At 39.8% G+C, this 22,719-nt stretch overlaps 1 protein-coding gene across 1 annotated transcript in view; it reads left to right on the top strand.

Annotated features, from left to right (window-relative positions):
* Positions 1–22,719, top strand: part of CNNM1 (cyclin and CBS domain divalent metal cation transport mediator 1) — a 421,587-nt gene that overhangs the window by 218,396 nt on the left and 180,472 nt on the right. The window lies entirely within an intron of this gene.

The following is a 22,719-nucleotide window of genomic DNA, read 5'->3' as shown; positions in this document are numbered from 1 at the left end:
CGACCGGACCTCGCCGCTACTCTAATAAATGTATTAACCCCTAAACTGCCTTACTATTTAATAGTTACCTAGTTAAAATAATTACAAAATTACCTGTAAAATAAATCCTAACCTAAGTTACAATTAAACCTAACACTACACTATCAATAAATTAATTAACTAAACTACCTACAATTACCTACAATTAAATCAACTAAACTAAATTACAAAAAAAACAAACACTAAATTACAAAAAATAAAAAAAGATTACAAGAATGTTAAACTAATTACACTTACTCTAAGCCCCCTAAAAAAATAACAAAGCCCCCAAAATAAAAAAATGCTCTACCCTATTCTAAAATAAAAAGTTAACAGCTCTATTACCTTATCAGCCCTTAAATGGGCTTTTTGCGGGGCATGCCCCAAAGAAATCAGCTCTTTTGCCTTTAAAAAAAACATACAATACCCCCCAGATCGGAACAGCCAATAGAATGCGAGCTCAATCTGATTGGATCAGCCAATCGGATTGAACTTTAATCTGATTGGCTGATTCAATTAGCCAATCAGATTTTTCCTACCTTAATTCCGATTGGCTGATAGAAACCTATCAGCCAATCGGAATTCGAGGGACGCCATCTTGGATGACGTCAATTAAAGGAACCTTCATTCGCTGTTAGGACGTCGTTAGAAGAGGATGGATCCGCGCCGGCTGCTTGAAGATGGACCCGCTCCGCTCCGGATGGAAGAAGATAGAAGATGCCGTCTGGATGAAGACTTCCGACCCTCTGGAGGACCTCTTCCGGCCGGATAGGATGAAGACTTCGGACCCTCTGGAGGACCTCTTCTGGCCGGATAGGATGAAGACTTCGGACCCTCTTCTGGACGGATCGGATGGTACCCGGCTGGGTGAAGACAAGGTAGGAAGATCTTCAGGGGCTTAGTGTTAGGTTTTTTAAGAGGGGTTTGGGTGGGTTAGATTAGGGGTATGTGGGTGGTGGGTTGTAATGTTGGGGGGGGTATTGTATGTTTTTTTAAAGGCAAAAGAGCTGATTTCTTTGGGGCATGCCCCGCAAAAAGCCATTTTAAGTGCTGGTAAGGTAATAGAGCTGTTAACTTTTTATTTTAGAATAGGGTAGGGCATTTTTTTATTTTGGGGGGCTTTGTTATTTTTTTAGGGGGCTTAGAGTAGGTGTAATTAGTTTAACATTCTTGTAATCTTTTCTCTTGTTAAGTGTAGTCAGTCCACGGGTCATCCATTACTTATGGGATTATATCTCTTCCCCAACAGGATCACCCAAGCAGAGCTGCTATATAGCTCCTCCCCTCACATGTCATACCCAGTCATTCTCTTGCAACCTAACTAAAGATAGGTCGTTGTGAGAGGTCTGTGGTGTTTTTAAACTTAGTTTATTTCTTCAATCAAAATTTTGTTATTTTAAATGGCACCGGAGTGTGCTGTTTGTTGTCAGGCAGCATTAGAAGAAGAATCTGCCTGCGTTTTCTATGATCTTAGCAGACGTAACTAAGATCCACTGGCTGTTCTCGCACATTCTGAGGAGTGAGGTAACTTCAGAAAAAGGGGAATAGCATGCAGGGCCCCCTGCAAACGAGGTATGTGCAGTAAATTATTTTTCTGATGAATGGAATTGACTGAGAAAATACTGCTGATACCAATGTAAGGTAAGTTCAGCCTTAAATGCAGTGGTAGCGACTGGTATTAGGCTGATGAGTGTGTGTACACTGAAGTATTTTTCTAGGGAATGGAATTTGACTAAGAAAATACTGTTAATACTGAAGTAATGTATGAGCCTTAACTGCAGTAAAAGCGACTGGTAGCAGGCTTATTAATAACACTTCATAACTTTTTAAAATGTATTTTCAAAACGTTTACTGGCATGTTAATCGTTTTTTGTGAGGTACTTGGTGATAAAACTTATTGGGGCATGATTTTTACCACATGGCTAACTTTTGTTTCTGCATAGAAACAGTTAACTGAGCTTCCCCACTGTTGTAATATGAGTGGGAGGGGCCTATTTTAGCGCTTTTTTGCGCAGTAAAAATTCAGTCACAATCTTCCTACTTCATCCTCCATGATCCAGGACGTCTCTAGAGAGCTCAGGGGTCTTCAAAATTCATTTTGAGGGAGGTAATCAGTCACAGCAGACCTGTGACAGTGTGTTTGACTGTGAAAAAACGTTAATTATTAAATTGTTATCCGTTTTTGGGTATTAAGGGGTTAATCATCCATTTGCTGGTGGGTGCAATCCTTTGCTAACTTAATACATTTACTGTGAAAATTTGGTTGCTATAACTAATTTGGTCATTGTTATTTCAACTGTGACAACTTTTTGTGCTCCTTAAAGGCACAGTAGCGTTTTTTATATTGCTTGTAAATTTATTTGAAAAGTATTTTCCAAGCTTGCTAGTCTCATTGCTAGTCTGTTTAAACATGTCTGACACAGATGAATCTGTTTGTTCACTATGTTTGAAGGCCAATGTGGAGCCCCATAGAAATTTGTGTACTAAATGCATTGATGTCACTTTAAATAAAAGTCAGTTTTTACATGTAAAGAAATTATTACCAGACAACGAGGGGGAAGTTATGCCGACTAACTCTCCTCACATGTCAGTACCTTCGCCTCCCGCTCAGGAGGTGCGTGATTTTGTGGCGCCAAGTACATCAGGGAGGCCCTTACAAATCACTTTGCAAGACATGGCTACTGTTATGACAGAAGTATTATCTAAATTGCCAGAATTAAGAGGCAAGCGCGATAGCTCTGGGTTAAGGACAGAGCGCGCTGATGATGTGAGAGCCATGTCCGATACTGCGTCACAATTTGCAGAACATGAAGACGGAGAGCTTCATTCTGTGGGTGACGGATCTGATCCAGGGAGACTGGATTCAGAGATTTCTAATTTTAAATTTAAGCTTGAGAACCTCCGCATATTGCTAGGGGAGGTATTAGCGGCTCTGAATGATTGTAACACGGTTGCAATTCCAGAAAAATTATGTAGGTTGGATAGATACTATGCGGTACCGGTGTGTACTGACGTGTTTCCTATACCTAAAAGGCTTACAGAGATTATTAGCAAGGAGTGGGATAGACCCGGTGTGCCTTTTTCCCCTCCTCCCATATTTAGAAAAATGTTTCCTATAGACACCACCACACGAGACTTATGGCAGACGGTCCCTAAGGTGGAGGGAGCAGTTTCTACTTTAGCTAAGCGTACCACTATCCCGGTGGAGGATAGTTGTGCCTTCTCAGATCCAATGGATAAAAAATTAGAAGGTTACCTTAAGCAAATTTTTGTTCAACAAGGTTTTATCTTACAGCCCCTTGCATGCATTGCGCCTGTCACTGCTGCGGCTGCATTCTGGTTTGAGTCTCTGGAAGAGGCCATTCGCACAGCTCCATTGGATGAGATTATGAACAAGCTTAAAGCACTTAAGCTAGCTAACACATTTGTTTCTGATGCCGTCGTACATTTAACCAAACTTACGGCTAAGAACTCCGGATTCGCCATCCAAGCGCGCAGAGCGCTATGGCTTAAATCCTGGTCAGCTGATGTGACTTCTAAATCTAAATTGCTTAATATTCCTTTCAAAGGGCAGACCTTATTCGGGCCCGGCTTGAAAGAAATTATCGCTGACATTACGGGAGGTAAGGGCCATGCTCTGCCTCAGGACAGGGCCAAATGAAAGGGCAAACAGTCTAATTTTCGTGCCTTTCGTAACCTCAAGGCAGGAGCAGCATCAACTTCCTCCGCTCCAAAACAGGAAGGAGCTGTTGCTCGTTACAGACAGGGCTGGAAAACTAACCAGTCCTGGAACAAGGGCAAGCAGGCCAGAAAACCTGCTGCTGCCCCTAAGACAGCATGAAGAGAGGGCCCCCTATCCGGAAAACGGATCTAGTGGGGGGCAGACTTTCTCTCTTTGCCCAGGCTTGGGCAAGAGATGTCCAGGATCCCTGGGCGTTGGAGATCATATCTCAGGGATATCTTCTGGACTTCAAAGCTTCTCCTCCACAAGGGAGATTTCATCTTTCAAGGTTATCAGCAAACCAAATAAAGAAAGAGGCGTTTCTACGCTGTGTACAAGACCTCTTACTAATGGGGGTGATCCACCCAGTTCCGCGGATGGAACACGGGCAAGGATTCTATTCAAATCTGTTTGTGGTTCCCAAGAAAGAGGGAACCTTCAGACCAATCTTGGACTTAAAAATCCTAAACAAATTCCTAAGAGTTCCATCATTCAAAATGGAAACTATTCGAACCATCCTACCCATGATCCAAGAGGGTCAGTACATGACCACAGTGGACTTAAAGGATGCCTATCTTCACATACCGATTCACAAGGATCATTATCGGTACCTAAGATTTGCCTTCCTAGACAGGCATTACCAGTTTGTAGCTCTTCCCTTCGGGTTAGCTACGGCTCCAAGAATCTTTACAAAGGTTCTGGGCTCACTTCTGGCTGTACTAAGACCGCGAGGCATAGCGGTGGCTCCGTACCTAGACGACATTCTTATACAAGCGTCAAGTTTTCAAATTGCCAAGTCTCATACAGAGATAGTTCTGGCATTTCTGAGGTCGCATGGGTGGAAGGTGAACGTGGAAAAGAGTTCGCTATTACCACTCACAAGGGTTCCCTTCCTAGGGACTCTTATAGATTCTGTAGAAATGAAAATTTACCTGACGGAGGCCAGGTTATCAAAATTTCTAAATGCTTGCCGTGCCCTTCATTCCATTCCACACCCGTCAGTAGCTCAGTGCATGGAAGTAATCGGCTTAATGGTAGCGGCAATGGACATAGTACCATTTGCGCGCCTGCATCTCAGACCGCTGCAATTGTGCATGCTAAGTCAGTGGAATGGGGATTACTCAGATTTGTCCCCTCTACTAAATCTGGATCAAGAGACCAGAGATTCTCTTCTATGGTGGCTTTCTCGGGCCCATCTGTCCAAGGGGATGACCTTTCGCAGGCCAGATTGGACGATTGTAACAACAGACGCCAGCCTTCTAGGTTGGGGCGCAGTCTGGAATTCCCTGAAGGCTCAGGGATCATGGACTCTGGAGGAGAAACTCCTCCCAATAAATATTCTGGAGTTAAGAGCAATATTCAATGCTCTTCTAGCTTGGCCTCAGTTAGCAGCTCTGAGGTTCATCAGATTTCAGTCGGACAACATCACGACTGTGGCTTACATCAACCATCAAGGGGGAACCAGGAGTTCCCTAGCGATGTTGGAAGTCTCAAGGATAATTCGCTGGGCAGAGTCTCACTCTTGCCACCTGTCAGCGATCTACATCCCAGGCGTGGAGAACTGGGAGGCGGATTTTCTAAGTCGCCAGACTTTTCATCCGGGGGAGTGGGAACTTCATCCGGAGGTCTTCGCTCAACTGATTCATCGTTGGGGCAAACCAGATCTGGATCTCATGGCGTCTCGCCAGAACGCCAAGCTTCCTTGTTACGGATCCAGGTCCAGGGACCCGGGAGCGGTGCTGATAGATGCTCTGACAGCCCCTTGGGTCTTCAACATGGCTTATGCATTTCAACCATTTCCGATGCTTCCTCGACTGATTGCCAAGATCAAACAGGAGAGAGCATCGGTGATTCTGATAGCGCCTGCGTGGCCACGCAGGACCTGGTATGCAGACCTAGTGGACATGTCGTCCTGTCCACCATGGTCTCTGCCTCTGAGGCAGGACCTTCTAATTCAGGGTCCTTTCAACCATCCAAATCTAATTTCTCTGAGGCTGACTGCGTGGAGATTGAACGCTTGATTCTATCAAAGCGTGGCTTCTCGGAGTCGGTTATTGATACCTTAATACAGGCTAGGAAACCTGTTACCAGAAAAATTTACCATAAGATATGGCGTAAATATTTATATTGGTGCGAATCCAAGAGTTACTCATGGAGTAAGGTTAGGATTCCTAGGATATTGTCTTTTCTACAAGAGGGTTTAGAAAAGGGCTTATCTGCTAGTTCGTTAAAGGGACAGATTTCTGCTCTGTCTATTCTTCTACACAAACGTCTGGCAGAAGTTCCAGACGTTCAAGCTTTTTGCTAGGCTTTGGCTAGGATTAAGCCTGTGTTTAAGACTGTTGCTCCGCCGTGGAGCTTAAACTTAGTTCTTAACGTTCTGCAAGGCGTTCCATTTGAACCCCTTCATTCCATTGATATCAAGCTGTTATCCTGGAAGGTTCTGTTTTTGATGGCTATTTCCTCGGCTCGAAGAGTCTCTGAGTTATCTGCCTTACATTGTGATTCTCCTTATCTGATTTTTCATTCAGATAAGGTAGTTCTGCGTACTAAACCTGGGTTCTTACCTAAGGTAGTTTCTAACAGGAATATCAATCAAGAGATTGTTGTTCCATCATTGTGTCCTAACCCTTCTTCAAAGAAGGAACGACTTTTGCATAATCTGGACGTAGTCCGTGCCCTGAAGTTCTATTTGCAGGCAACTAAAGATTTTCGTCAAACTTCTTCCCTGTTTGTCGTTTACTCTGGACAGAGGAGAGGTCAAAAGGCTTCGGCTACCTCTCTCTCCTTTTGGCTTCGTAGCATAATACGTTTAGCCTATGAGACTGCTGGACAGCAGCCTCCTGAAAGAGTTACAGCTCATTCTACTAGAGCTGTGGCTTCCACCTGGGCCTTTAAAAATGAGGCCTCTGTTGAACAGATTTGCAAGGCTGCAACTTGGTCTTCACTTCACACTTTTTCAAAATTTTACAAATTTGACACTTTTGCTTCTTCGGAGGCTATTTTTGGGAGAAAGGTACTTCAGGCAGTGGTTCCTTCCGTTTAAAGTTCCTGCCTTGTCCCTCCCATCATCCGTGTACTTTAGCTTTGGTATTGGTATCCCATAAGTAATGGATGACCCGTGGACTGACTACACTTAACAAGAGAAAACATAATTTATGCTTACCTGATAAATTTATTTCTCTTGTAGTGTAGTCAGTCCACGGCCCGCCCTGTCTTTTAAGGCAGATCAAAATTTTAATTAAACTCCATTCACCACTGCACCCTATGGTTTCTCCTTTCTCGTCTTGTTTTCGGTCGAATGACTGGCTATGACATGTGAGGGGAGGAGCTATATAGCAGCTCTGCTTGGGTGATCCTCTTGCAACTTCCTGTTGGGGAAGAGATATAATCCCATAAGTAATGGATGACCCGTGGACTGACTACACTACAAGAGAAATAAATTTATCAGGTAAGCATAAATTATGTTTTTTTATTTTTTGTAATTTAGTGTTTTGTTTTTTTTGTAATTTAGTTTAGTTGATTTAATTGTAGGTAATTGTAGGTAGTTTAGTTAATTAATTTATTGATAGTGTAGTGTTAGGTTTAATTGTAACTTAGGTTAGGATTTATTTTACAGGTAATTTTGTAATTATTTTAACTAGGTAGCTATTAAATAGTAAATAACTATGTAATAGCTATTGTACCTGGTTAAAATAAATACAAAGTTGCCTGTAAAATAAATATAAATCCTAAAATAGCTACAATGTAATTATTATTTATATTGTAGCTATATTAGGGTTTATTTTACAGGTAAGTATTTAGCTTTAAATAGGATTAATTTTTTTAATAAGAAATAATTTATTTTGTTAGAATAAAATTATATTTAATTTAGGGGGGTGTTAGGGTTAAATAGTAAATAACTATGTAATAGCTATTGTACCTGGTTAAAATAAATACAAAGTTGCCTGTAAAATAAATATAAATCCTAAAATAGCTACAATGTAATTATTATTTATTTTGTAGCTATATTAGGGTTTATTTTACAGGTAAGTATTTAGCTTTAAATAGGATTAATTTTTTTAATAAGAAATAATTTATTTTGTTAGAATAAAATTATATTTAATTTAGGGGGGTGTTAGGGTTAGGGTTAGACTTAGCTTTAGGGGTTAATACATTTATTATAGTAGCGGCGAGGTCCGGTCGGCAGATTAGGGGTTAATACTTGAAGTTAGGTGTTGCAGATGTTAGGGAGGGCAGATTAGGGGTTAATACTATTTATTATAGGGTTTGCAAGGCGGGAGTGAGGCGGTTTAGGGGTTAATACATTTATTATAGTGGCAGCGAGGTCCGGTCGGCAGATTAGGGGTTAATAAGTGTAGGTAAGGTAGCAGCGACGTTGGGGGGGGGGGGGGCAGATTAAGGGTTAATAAATATAATATAGGTGTCGGCGATGTTGTGGGCAGCAGATTAGGGGTACATAGGGATAATGTAGGTTGCTGCGCTGTGCGGAGCGGCAGATTAGGGGTTAATAATAATATGCAGGGGTCAGCGATAGCGGGGGCGGCAGATTAGGGGTTAATAAGTATAAGGTTAGGGGTGTTTAGACTCGGGGTATATGTTAGAGTGTTAGGTGCAGACTTAGAAACTGTTTCCCCATAGGAAACAATGGGGCTGCGTTAGGAGCTGAACGCTGCTTTTTTGCAGGTGTTAGTTGTTTTTTTTAGCCCAAACTGCCCCATTGTTTCCTATGGGGGAATCATGCACAAGCACGTTTTTCAAGCTAGCCGCTACCGTAAGCAACGCTGGTATTGAGAGTTGAGGTGGCGGTAAATATGCCTGTACGCTCCCTTTTTGGAGCCTAACGCAGCCCTTCAGAGAACTCTAAATACCAGCGTTATTTAAAAGGCGCGGAGGAAAAAAAACACGGGTAGCTAACGCACCCCTTTGGCCGCAAAACTCTAAATCTAGGCGACAGTTTCTTTTTTAATTTCCCTTAGGTTTTTTATAATGGTAGATTGGATATTTTTATATTTATCATCATTTCTCCAAGGAGCTAGGTCTTTGCTATATTCTTCAATTTTTTTCACCAAAGTCTCATAGTGTTATATTTCTAGATTTAATAAAATTTTTTACTAGATTCATGGATGCTTCACTTAAAGTGTCATACCACTCTTTTTTCAAATTTTCCTGTAATTGGAAAGTACAATCCTTCATAAGTCTTAAGCCTCGTGGTACTATATTAAGGTAAATGTATCTCTGTAGAAAACTAACCTCTAGTTTTTGTTTCATTTCTTTAATTAGAAGTTTTTCTAAGTTGTCACATAATTCTGATTTGTTGTTTATTTTTACCGGCTCACTGGCTGTTATGTCATTTTCTTTTCTTTTTTTTAATCTTTATTTTACAAAAGACAAACAACAACAAAAAAAGAATAAGAACAATACATACAAACAATCCAAATTTCTCAGATAGTGTCACAAAAAAAAGAAACTGCGACAACATCTTATATAGTCCTCCAATCCAATAATTTCCTGAGCTAGCCTGGTCAATCCTTACATCTCATCTCCTTATGTCAATTACCCATTCTGATTCCAGTGAGAGAAGAAGAAAAAAAAAAAAGGGATTCCCATCCCTCTCCCCTCTCCCTCCCTCCCTAATTCAACTTCATATTAACAATTTGTTCTATATAAATTACAACATCCCTACCCTGGGAGCACACAAAATCTTTCCAAGTCTTACAGACAGATTTTCCTCTTACCCCCTCTAACTTTGATTCATAAACTGCCTTAATCGCTGAATCTAATAACAATTTCCTTGCTTCCGCAATAGAGGGTATTTTGTAGGTAATCCAGTTCTTAAAAATAAGTGTCCTAACAATTATTATTGCTGTTAATATAAAATTAACATTTCTATCCCAAGAGATGTGGGTCATCAAGAAAAGAACAGATTCCTTCGCTAGCTGTATCTTTCTTTTAACTATGTTATGGAGAAAATATTCCATCTTCGCCCAAAACTGGTTTAAGGCAATCCCATAGCAAGTGGCCTAAATCTGGATCCTGAAGACGACATTTAGGGCAGAGATTGGACACACTCTTGTTCCATTTGGCCACTCTACGTGGGATTAAATAATCCCTGTGTAGCACTCTAAATTGAGTTTCTCTATAGTAAGATGAAGAAAAAAGTTTTTGGATAATGTTTAAACTTTTTAAAAGTATTTTATCTAAATCAACTAAATCTGCCGTTATTGTCCAGCGAGATGTCAAATCTAACACAGAAGAGGTTTCTTCTAAAGACAAAAGTAATTTATAGACTAAGGACAGTGATCCTCTCCCTATTTTTACAAAATCAACAAGAGGATGATCTCCCCATATCTGGGGAACAAAGTTTATTAATTTAAGAATATAGTTTTTTACCTGTATAAAATAAAATATATGTTTTCTTTGTACTGCAGGAAAGTTTTCTTGAAATTTATCAAATGTATATAGTTTATCAGAGTTAGAGTTATAAAAATCCCTCACTATCAGTGGTTTCTCTGGCGACCATCTTTTAAAGATGTCCACCATATTACCTAAAGGAAAGTGAGTATTTCCCCTTATCGGTAGCCACTTTGAGATATTTTGTATTATTCCCATGCGTTTAGATAGATTTCTCCAGACCCATAATATATCCCTATATAGGGGATGCTCCAAGATCCTTCCCCCCAAATCTTTGTTTGATGCAAAAATATCAAAGTTTAAAGAGAGCGGGGAACAAACCTGATTCTCTAAGGCCTCATCCGAGTATAAAAAAGACCTTGATAGCCAGTCCATAGGGAATCGCAGAATAGAAGCATGGTTATACCATTCTAAATTAGGTAAAGCCATCCCTCCTTTACAGTATGGTTGATATAGCTTAGCTAGTTTCATTCTTGGTTTTCTCCCACTCCATAAAAAAAATCTCAATGATTGGTTGAATCGCCATAGATCATTTTTGTTTATCAAGAAGGGAAGCATCCTCATAGTATAGAGAATTTTCGGAATAATAAACATTTTGAAAAGGGCTATTTTACCTGTTAAAGAGACTGGGAGTGATGCCCACGATTTTAATTTATCTCTGCTATCCCCTAAAATTGTCCTTATACCAATCTGCTGTATTTGCAGAGATTTTTAGCCCCAAATAGTCCAATGTTTTAGTTTCTATAAATTGGTATGATTACGAATCTTCTGAGTTTTCCTTAAGCCAAAGAATTTTAGATTTTGTAAAATTAGTTTTGTAACCTGAGACCATACTATATTGATCCAACAGATCACAATCTTGTCAATTTGGCTCTTTGGTTCCGCAACAAAAAGCAGAAGATCATCCGCAAATAGGGCAGTTTTAAATTTTAAATATTACCTTACCTATATTAATTCCAATCAGCAATTCTCTCAATCTAATAGCTAAAGGCTCCATTATCAAATCGAACGCTAAGGGGGACATCGGGCAACCCTGACAGGTTCCTCTTGTTGATAGAAAAGGATCTGAAATACAATTGTTGATCAATATGGAAGCTTTAATGTCTGAGTAGACATTTATGATGAAATCTTTAAAATGTCCTACAAACCCAAACCTCTCCAAAACCTGGATCAAGAAGGGCCACTCCACCCTGTCGAAGGCCTTCTCTGCATCCAAGGATAACAGGAAGGCCTCAGGCTGGGCAGAGCGGTCTCCCCCATATCGACAGACTACATGTAGAATTTTCCTTATGTTCAGCTCTGAAGCTCTTCCTGTAATAAACCCTACTTGGTCCTGATGAATAATCGCTGGTAGTAAAGATTTCAGCCTTTCAGCCAATAACTTCATCAGAATTTTATAATCGAGGCCAAGCAAGGAAATAGGTCTATATGAAGTCATATCTGAAGGATCTTTATTGGTCTGTGGGATTAAGATAATATTAGCTCTTTTGAAATTTTCAGATATCTTATAATTTGTTCTAAAATATGCATTGTATAAATCGGTCAGTACAGGGCCTATTTCTGCCCGCATAATTTAGTAGAACTCAAGAGGTAAATTATCTGGGCCTGGAGTTTTCCCTCTAGCCATAGAATTAATTGTTCTTTGAACTTCATTTTCTGTTATTGGTTGGTTCAGGGCTTCACAGTCTTTTTCTGAAACCTTGGGAAATTGGACCTTATCTAGGAAATTTTTAATATTTTCTGGGTCTGGGCACTGAGATGCATATAAATCAGTATAGAAGCTATGGAATAATTGTGAGATTTGGTATTGTTCTGTATACGTTGTATCTTTTAGTTTTAAAGCTGCCACTGGTTTCCTCCTAGTTTGCCTCCTAAACATTGAAGCCATAAATTTACCTAATTTGTTACCAAATTTTGAAAATCTGGCAGCATTTTTATATAGAAGTTCCTGTGCCTCTCCCATAAGAAATATCTTTCTTTTCTGTGCTGAAAATAGTTATCTGTATTCACCTTGCACGGATTTTCTAAAAACAGAGTATATGCCTCCCTCACTTTATCTGACAGGATTTTATCTTACCTTAGATTCTCCTTCTTTAATCTTGCCACATAGGTATTAATTTCTGCTTTCAGATAGACTTTAGCAGTTTCCCAGAATAGCTGAACATTGTCTCTACAATGATTATTAAATCTAAATTCTCCCCACGCAGTAATTAAAAAAAAATCCTTTTCACTGCAAGTGTTAAAATCACTGGGGCATGATCCGACAGAATAAAGTCACAAATATTGCATTTCTTAACTTTAGGAACCAATAAATCAGAAATCAAAAAAAGATCTAACCTTGAAAGCATGTTGTCTGTTTTGGAGCAACACGTATATTCCAGGCTACTAGGATTTAATAACCTCCATATATCAACTAAGTTTAGTGAGTTATAAAGTAGGTTAAATATTTATTTTTCAAAGTTCAGCTGAAAAGATTTGTATTTAACTTTGGTATTATTGGCCCCCAATTTCCTTCTATCCAAATATGAGTTAGGGGTAGCATTAAAATCCCCTACCAGTAATATCTTAACTTTGAGAAATTTAAACATTTTTTTTTACTAATAAATTCCAAAATCTTTCATTGGGGTTATTTGGGCCATAGATGTTCACTAACAAATATTCTTCGTTTTGAGTAGAGAATCTGATAATTAAATATCTTCCTTCTTTGTCTTTTAGAATATTTAGAATTTTATAATCAAGTCTTGTATGGAATAGAATAATAACCCCTCTATAGGATTTTATATAAGATGAAAAAAAGGACTCTCCCAACCATCCAGCTCTAATCTTTCTATGTTCGTTGCCTGACAAGTGAGTTTCTTTTAGACAAGCTATGTCAAAATCTCTTTTTCCTAAATAATTTAGAACTGCCTTTCTTTTTATTGGAGAATGGAACCCCCAACATTCCATGTTAAGACTTTAACCATTTAACCAAATGGGGAGAGAGAGGAGAAGAGAGGATCGAAAATTAAGGGAAAAAGAAGAGAAGAAAAAAGGAGAGGGAAGGGGAGGAGAAAAAACAAACAAAAAAAAAAAACATGTGTGCAATACATAGTAAAACATGAAACCCATTTGTATAAACAACAATAATAAACCTATTTATGTAGTATATACATTTATCCTTAGGTCCTATTTCATACATAGAAGCTGTCAACATGGCACAATATTCTCAATTGTTTCACTCCCATAAGTGTTGGGAGAGGGAAAAAAAAAAAAAAAAAAAGAACTATACATTGTGCAGAATTGTGTATAGTGCCTATATTCATCCTATTAAAGATTTATCTTTTCTCTTTTTCCCCCTTCTTCAACCAAGCAACCAAATAGCTTATGAGAACAGAGCATTGTACAGATACAAATTTGTATAGTGCATATATCCAACATATATTAAACCCATTTATATAAACAACCATAATAAACCTATGTAGTATATACCTTTACCCTTGAGACCGATAATATACATAGCAACTATCCATATATCACAGTATTCTCAATTACTTCACGCCTTAAGTGTTGGAGGGGGAAAAAAAACTGTGCATAGTGCAAAATTTTGTGTAATACCTATATTCATCATATTACAATTTTTTCCAACCAAACAGGTTATGGAAACAAAGCGATATAGTGCAAATGCAGATTTGTGTAGTGCATATATCCAACATATTACTAACATTTTCCCCTCTTTTTCATATCTCTTGTATTTAAAAAAAGAAAAAGAAAAATCTAATACATCTATCCATCATATTACAATTTTCTCCACTGGATATCTTTAAAAAAAAACAATTCCATCATGTTTAATGAAGACATTGCAAGCCAAGGGGAAGAAAAAAAGAAAGCTAAAGACACCATGTAAAACATAAACACAAGATAAATAAGTACAGGATAGAGGACTCATATTAAACCTTTTACTTTTTTGATTCATTTTCCAAGAAAATTAAGGCTGCTTCAGGAGAGTCAAAGAAAAAAAATCCATGCCAGATTTTATCTTCAGCCTAGCTGGTATATCAAAGAGAAGAATCTATTTTCAGCCACTAAGCGAGAGCATGTAGGCGAGAATTGTTTTCTTTTTATTGATGTTTCGATAGAGAAGTCCTGAAAGAGTAAAATCTTCGCTCCTTGGAACTGTAGGGACTGTTGTTTCCTATAAGCTCTTAGGATCTCATTTTTCCCTTGGAAGTTTAAGAATTTTGCTATTACTGGCCTTGGTCTCCTAGGATTAGATGCTGTTTGCTCCCTTTCTCTTCCCATTCTATGTATTCTTTCAATTATGAAGATATTATCCCCTGGGTTTAAACCCAGTAGCTCAGGAATAGATTGTTCCACAAATTTTTTCAAATCTTGGAATCTAACACCTAGATTTAGAGTTTTGCGTTAGAAGGGGTGCGTTAGCTACACGTGTTTTTTTCCCCCCGCACCTTTTAAATAACGCTGGTATTTAGAGTTCTCTGAAGGGCTGCGTTAGGCTCCAAAAAGGGAGCGTAGAGCATAATTTACCGCCACTTCAACTCTAAATACCAGCGTTGCTTACGGAAGCGGCCAGCTTCAAAAACGTGCTCGTGCACGATATCCCCATAGGAAACAATGGGGCAGTTTGAGCTGAAAAAAAACCTAACACCTGCAAAAAGCAGCGTTGAGCTCCTAACGCAGCCCCATTGTTTCCTAACTCTGCACCTAACACCCTAACATGTACCCCAAGTCTAAACACCCCTAACCTTACACTTATTAACCCCTAATCTGCCGCCCCCGCTATCGCTAACACCTGCATTTTATTATTAACCCCTAATCTGCCGCTCCGTACACCGCCGCAACCTACATTATAGCTATGTACCCCTAATCTGCTGCCCCTAACATCGCAGACACCTACATAATATTTATTAACCCCTAATCTGCCCCCCCCAACGTCGCCGCTACCTAACTACACTTATTAACCCCTAATATGCCGACGGACCTCGCCGCCACTATAATAAATGTATTAACCCCTAAACCGCCTCACTCCTGCCTCAAAAACCTTATAATAAATAGTATTTATTTATTCTATATAGCTCCTCCCCTAACTGCCACCTCCCAGTCATTCTCTTGCAGCTCTCGACAAGGGAAGCAGCTAGAGAGATGTGGTGCATTAATGTAGTTTATCTTCAATCAAAAGTTTGTTATTTTCAAATGGTACCGGAGTTGTACTATTTTAGCCTCAGGCAGAAAGTTGAAGAAGAGTCTGCCTGTGGTCTTTGATGATCTTAGCAGGTTGTAACTAAGATCCACTGCTGTACTCACACATAACTGAAGAGATGGGTAACTTCAGCTGGGGGAACAGCGTGCAGGGTCTCCTGCTATGAGGTATGTGCAGTTTTAAATTTTTCTAGAGAAATGATATGCTAGAAAATGCTGACAATACCGGATTTATTTAAGGTAAGCCTGATTACAGTGATTTAATAACGACTGGTATCATGCTTGCTGTAAAGGGTAATATTTTTTTTTATTTACTCACATTACTGAATGGATATAACGTTTGCTGAAGGTGTATGAATGTTTATTACATATTGGTGATAAAACTTTATTCTGGGGCCCAGTTTTTTCCACATGGCTGACTAGATTTTGCCTAGGGATAGTTTTTTTAGGCTCTCTCACTGTGAGTACAGGCTGGGAGGGGCCTATTTTCGGCCTAAATTGTGCATTAGTTTTTGCAGTTTGAGACATCCAGCTTCCCTGAAGGAGTCCCCTGAACATTTAGGACCTCTCTAAAGGGTTTTTGTGCCTTCCAAAGTCGTTGTATGGGCAGGTAGGGCCACAGTAGAGCTGTGGCAGTTTTGTGTGACTGTTTAAAAACGTTTATATTGTTTTTTTGATCCGGTTTTGAAACTAAGGGGTTAATCCTCCATTTGCAAGTGGGTGCAATGCTCTTTTAGCCTATTATACACACTGTAAAAAATTCGTAAGATTTACTGCTTTTTTCACTGTTTTGCAGTTTCTGTGATTGTTTTTTTTTCTCTTAAAGGCACAGTACCGTTTTTATTTTCTGCTTGTTCACAGTTATTAAAGTGTTTTCCAAGCTTACTGGTCTCATTACTAGTCTGTTTAAACATGTCTGACATAGAGGAAACTCATTGTTCATTATGTTTAGAAGCCATTGTGGAATCCCCTCTTAGAATGTGTACCAAATGCACTAATTTTACTATAGATTACAAAGACCATATTCTGGCTTTAAAAAATTTATCACCAGAAGAAATTGACAAGGAGGAAGTTATGCTGTCTAACTCTCCCCACATGTCAGATCCTATAAATCCCGCTCAGGGGACACCTAGTACATCTAGCGCGCCCATTGCGTATACCTTGCAAGACATGGCGGCAGTTATGAATCATACCCTTACAGAGGTATTATCTAAACTTCCAGGATTGCAAGGAAAGTGAGACAGCTCTGGGACTAGAATAAATACAGAGCTCTCTGATGCTTTAGTAGCTATGTCTGATACACCCTCGCATTATACTGAAGCTGAAGCAGGGGAGCTTCAATCTGTGGGTGAATTTTCTGATTCAGGGAAGATACTTTAATCTGATTCTGATATGTCTCCATTTAAATGTAAGCTTGAACACCTCCGCGTATTGCTCAGGGAGGTTTTAGCAACTCTGGACGACTGTGACACTATTGTAGTCCCAGAGAAATTATGTAGATTGGATTAATACTATGCAGTACCTACTTACACTGATGTTTTTCCAATCCCTAAAAGGTTTTCTGAAATTATTACTAAGGAATGGGATAGACCAGGTGTACCGTTCTCTCCCCCTCCTGTTTTTAAAAAGATGTTTCCTATAGACGCCGCTACACGGGACTTATGGCAGACGTTCCCTAAGGTGGAGGGAGCAGTTTCTACTCTAGCTAAGCGTACCACTATCCCTGTCAAGGACAGTTGTGCTTTTCTAGATCCAATGGATAAAAAATTAGAGGGTTACCTTAAGAAAATTTTTATTCAACAAGGTTTTATTCTCCAGCCTCTTGCATGCATTGCCCCAGTCACTGCTGCTGCGGCTTTCTGGTTTGAGTCCCTAGAGGAGGCTCTACAGGTTGAAACCCTGTTGGAAGATATTATTGACAAGCTTAGGGCCCTTAAGCTAGCCAATTCATTTGTTTCTGATGCCGTTGTTCATTTAACCAAGCTAACGGCTAAAAATTCAGGTTTTGCTATTCAGGCGCGCAGGGCGCTATGGCTTAAATCCTGGTCAGCTGACGGGATTTCAAAGTCCAAACTTCTCAACATTCCCTTCAAAGGACAGACCCTATTCGGGCCTGGACTGAAGGAGATCATTTCTGACATCACTGTAGGAAAAGGTCACGCCCTTCCTCAAGACAGGTCCAACAAATTAAGGACCAAACAGTCTAGTTTTCGGCCCTTTCGAAACTTCAAGAGTGGCAGAGCTTCAACTTCTTCTAACACAAAACAAGAGGGAACTTTTGCCCAGTCTAAGCCGGTCTGGAGACCTAACCAGGCTTGGAACAAGGGGAAACAGGCCAAAAAGCCTGCTGCTGCCTCTAAGACAGCATGAAGGAGCAGCTCCCGATCCGGAAACGGATCTAGTAGGGGGCAAACCCTCTATCTTCGCCCAGGCTTGGGCAAGAGATGTCCAGGATCCCTGGGCATTGGAAATTGTGTCCAAGGGTTATCTTCTGGAATTCAAAACCTCTCCCCTAAAAGGGAGATTTCATCTCTCACTTTTATCTGCAAACCAGATAAAAAGAGAGGCATTCTTACATTGTGTTCAAGACCTTCTAATTATGGGAGTGATCCACCCAGTTCCGCAGGAGGAACAGGGTCAGGGCTTCTATTCAAATCTGTTTGTAGTTCCCAAGAAAGAGGGAACATTCAGACCAATCTTAGATCTCAAGATCTTAAACAAATTTCTCAGAGTTCCATCCTTCAAGATGGAGAGTATTCGAACCATCCTTCCTATGATCCAGGAGGGTCACTATATGACTACCGTAGACCTAAAGGATGCTTATCTTCACATCCCGATACACAAAGATCATCATCGTTTTCTCAGGTTTGCCTTTCTAGACAGGCACTACCAGGTTGTGGCTCTTCCCTTCGGGTTGGCCACGGCACCAAGAATCTTTACAAAGGTTCTAGGGTCCCTTCTAGCGGTCCTAAGGCCGCGGGGTATAGCAGTAGCCCCTTACTTAGACGACATTCTGATACAGGCGTCGACTTTTCAAGTTGCCAGGTCCCACACGGACATTGTTCTGGCATTTCTGAGGTCCCATGGGTGGAAGATGAACGAAGAAAAGAGCTCTCTATCACCTCTAACAAAAGTTTCATTCCTAGGGACTCTGATAGATTCGATAGAAATGAAGATTTACCTAACGAAGGCCAGATTGTCAAAACTTCTAGACTCTTGCCGTGTTCTTTATTCCACTTCTCGTCCTTCAGTGGCTCAGTGTATGGAAGTAATCGGTTTAATGGTAGCGGCAATGGACATAGTACTGTTTGCCCGCCTACATCTCAGACCGCTGCAACTTTGCATGCTCAGTCAGTGGAATGGGGATTACACAGATTTGTCCCCTCTACTAAATCTGGATCAAGAAACCAGGGATTCTCTTCTCTGGTGGCTATCTCAGGTCCATCTGTCCAAGGGGATGAGCTTCCGCAGGCCAGACTGGACTATAGTAACGACAGATGCCAGCCTTCTGGGCTGGGGTGCAGTCTGGAACTCCCTGAAGGCTCAGGGCTCGTGGACTCAGGAGGAGACACTCCTTCCGATAAACATTTTGGAACTAAGAGCGATATTTAATGCTCTTCCGGCTTGGCCTCAGATTGCTGCGGTCAGGTTCATCAGATTTCAGTCTGACAATATCACGACTGTATTGAACCACAAATGATTTTGAAGAAACAGCACACCTTTGCTTTTTCAGTGGGGCACGGAACAAAAACGGACTTGCCAGGTCCCAGTCAATCCAGATTCAAAGAGTATTCCAGCCACCAAGTTTTCTTAAAAGACCTTTATTTCACATGGGGTCCCAAACTAACAGTTACAACGTTTCAAGCCACACCAGGCTCTTAATCATGTATAATTAGATACACAGGTGTATGCCTTATATACCCTTACCTATTATTCTACATCCTGTGTTAGAATCCAACTGCACAACAGTGCCATCTTGTTGATGCAATAATTCAATGCAACTCCAAATTCAACACAGGAGGTGAATAAACACATAGATAAAATCACTTAAAAAGACATATACAACCAAGTACAAATTTAAAAAGAGGAACAATGCATAGCAAAATTATTTCAATCAACTGATGTTATTTATGTTGTCAATAGAGAAAAATAATTTTATCTTAATACATTATCACAGATTTTATCAGAGAAAAAGACTCCAGTCAAAATCTTTGTTCATACCCTTTGGCTTCATGCACTCTAGTTTATATACCCAGAACATCTCTCTCATTTTTAATAATCGTTCCCTATCTCCACCCCTTCTAGGCCTATCTACTTGTTCAATAATTTGAAACCTAAGTTGACTGATATTATATAAACTAGAGTGCATTAAGCCAAAGGGTATGAACAAAGATTTTGACTGGAGTCTTTTTCTCTGATAAAATCTGTGATAATGTATTAAGATAAAATTCTTTTTCTCTATTGACAACATAAATAACATCAGTTGATTGAAATAATTTTGCTATGCATTGTTCCTCTTTTTAAATTTGTACTTGGTTGTATATGTCTTTTTAAGTGATTTTATCTATGTGTTTATTCACCTCCTGTGTTGAATTTGGAGTTGCATTGAATTATTGCATCCACAAGATGGCACTGTTGTGAAGTTGGATTCTAACACAGGATGTAGAATAATAGGTAAGGGTATACAAGGCATACACCTGTGTATCTAATTATACATGATTAAGAGCCTGGTGTGGCATGAAACGTTGTAACTGTTTGTTTGGGAACCCATGTGAAATAAAGGTCTTTTAAGAAAACTTGGTGGCTGGAATACTCTTTGAATCTGAATATCACGACTGTAGCCTACATCAACCATCAAGGGGGAACAAGGAGTTCCCTTGCAATGTTGGAGGTTTCAAAAATAATTCTATGGGCAGAGGTTTACTCTTGCCATCTATCAGGTATCCATATCCCAGGAGTAGAGAACTGGGAGGCGGATATTCTAAGTCGGCAGACTTTTCATCAGGGGGAGTGGGAACTCCATCCGGAAGTGTTTGCACAGTTGATTCAACGTTGGGGCAAACCAGAAATGGATCTCATGGCGTCTCGTCAGAATGCCAAGCTTCCACCGTTTCCTCTGCTCCCTCGTTTGATTGGCAAGATCAAGCAGGAGAGAGCTTCGCTGATTTTGATAGCACCTGCGTGGCCACGCAGGACTTGGTATGCAGATCAGGTGGACATGTCATCCCTTCCACCATGGACTCTACCGCTGAGACAGGACCTTCTACTTCAGGGTCCTTTCAACCATCCAAATCTAATTTCTCTGTGTCTGACTGCTTGGAGATTGAACGCTTGATTTTATCAAAACGCGGTTTCTCTGAGTCAGTCATTGATACCTTAATTCAGGCTCGAAAGCCTGTCACCAGGAAAATCTATCATAAGATATGGTGTAAATATCTTCATTGGTGTGAATCCAAGGGTTACTCATGGAATAAAGTCAGGATTCCCAGGATATTATTTTTTCTCCAAGAGGGATTGGAGAAGGGATTGTCAGCTAGTTCCTTTAAGGGACAGATTTCTGCTCTGTCTATTCTTTTGCACAAGCGTCTGGCGGATGTTCCAGACGTTCAGGCGTTTTTCAGGCTTCAGTTAGAATCAAGCCTGTGTTTAAACCTGTTGCTCCGCCATGGAGTTTAAATTTAGTTCTTAAGGTTCTTCAAGGGGTTCTGTTTGAACCTCTGCATTCCATAGATATCAAGTAGCTATTTCTTCGGCTCGAAGAGTTTCAGAGTTATCTGCCTTACAGTGTGATTCCCCTTATCTGATCTTCCATGCAGATAAGGTAGTTTTGCGTACCAAACCTGGGTTTCTTCCTAAGGTGGTATCTAATAAGAATATCAATCAGGAGATTGTTGTTCCGTCACTGTGTCCTAATCCTTCTTCAAAGAAGGAACGTCTATTACATAATCTTGACGTGGTTCGTGCATTAAAGTTTTATTTACAAGCTACTAAGGATTTTCGTCAAACATCGGCATTGTTTGTTGTTTACTCTGGACAGAGAAGAGGCCAAAAGGCTACAGCAACTTCTCTTTCCTTTTGGTTAAGAAGTATAATCCGCTTATCTTATGAGACTGCTGGCCAGCAGCCTCCTTTAAGAATTACAGCTCATTCCACTAGAGCAGTGGCTTCCACATGGGCTTTTAAAAATGAGGCTTCTGTTGAACAGATTTGTAAGGCGGCGACTTGGTCTTCGCTCCATACTTTTTCTAAATTCTACAAATTTGATACTTTTGCTTCTTCGGAGGCTATTTTTGGGAGAAAGGTCTTACAGGCAGTGGTACCTTCCGTATAAGCACCTGCCTTGTCCCTCCCTTCATCCGTGTCCTAAAGCTTTGGTATTGGTATCCCACAAGTAATGGATGATCCGTGTACACCTTACAAGAGAAAACGAAATTTATGCTTACCTGATAAATTTATTTCTCTTGTGGTGTATCCAGTCCACGGCCCGCCCTGTCCTTTTAAGTCAGGTCTAAATTTTAATTAAACTACAGTCACCACTGCACCCTATGGTTTCTCCTTTCTCGGCTTGTTTCGGTCGAATGACTGGATATGGCAGTGAGGGGAGGAGCTATATAGCAGCTCTGCTGTGGGTGATCCTCTTGCAACTTCCTGTTTGGAAGGAGAATATCCCACAAGTAATGGATGATCCGTGGACTGGATACACTACAAGAGAAATAAATTTATCAGGTAAGCATAAATTATGTTTTCTATGTATATGTGTGTGCACATACATATCAACACACACATAAACAGATATACATACACACATACAAATATATATATATATATATATATATATATATATATATATATATATATATATACACACCTTTGTGCCCAATGCCTTGTCATATACCATATCCTTTTAAAACACTTATAAACATTTATTTCAAAGTGTATGTATATACATATATATATATAATTAATGAGTGAAATACTTTATTTTTAATATGTTTTACATGTGTTTTGTGTTACTTTCATTCTACACCTAACACTTTACTTCAGGTTTTAAGTCACAGTAACATTTTTAGCTCTGTTATGTGTTGCACACGACCACAACAAATAACTCACAACTTGTAATATGAGTGATGAGGATGGCACTCTCTCCATTGTATAGTGCGCGCTAAAGAGATGTCGGGCTCGCTAAACATTGTCTGTTAATTGTGTTTTACCATGGACTTGTAATACCAGATTGTGCTCTAATCTTATTACATATTTGCCATATTGATAGTGCACCCTGCTATCAATAGTGCTCCACATGTAAAATGGGCCATAATGTTTAGTAGGATTTTATTCTTTAAGTTCTATAAGGCGCACACAAACATTACAGC

This window comes from Bombina bombina, chromosome 9 (assembly GCF_027579735.1).
Source record: "Bombina bombina isolate aBomBom1 chromosome 9, aBomBom1.pri, whole genome shotgun sequence".
Taxonomy (NCBI): Eukaryota; Metazoa; Chordata; class Amphibia; order Anura; family Bombinatoridae; genus Bombina; species Bombina bombina.
The sequence above is the reverse complement of the archived record's forward strand: the minus strand, read 5'-3'. Positions and strand labels throughout refer to the sequence as shown.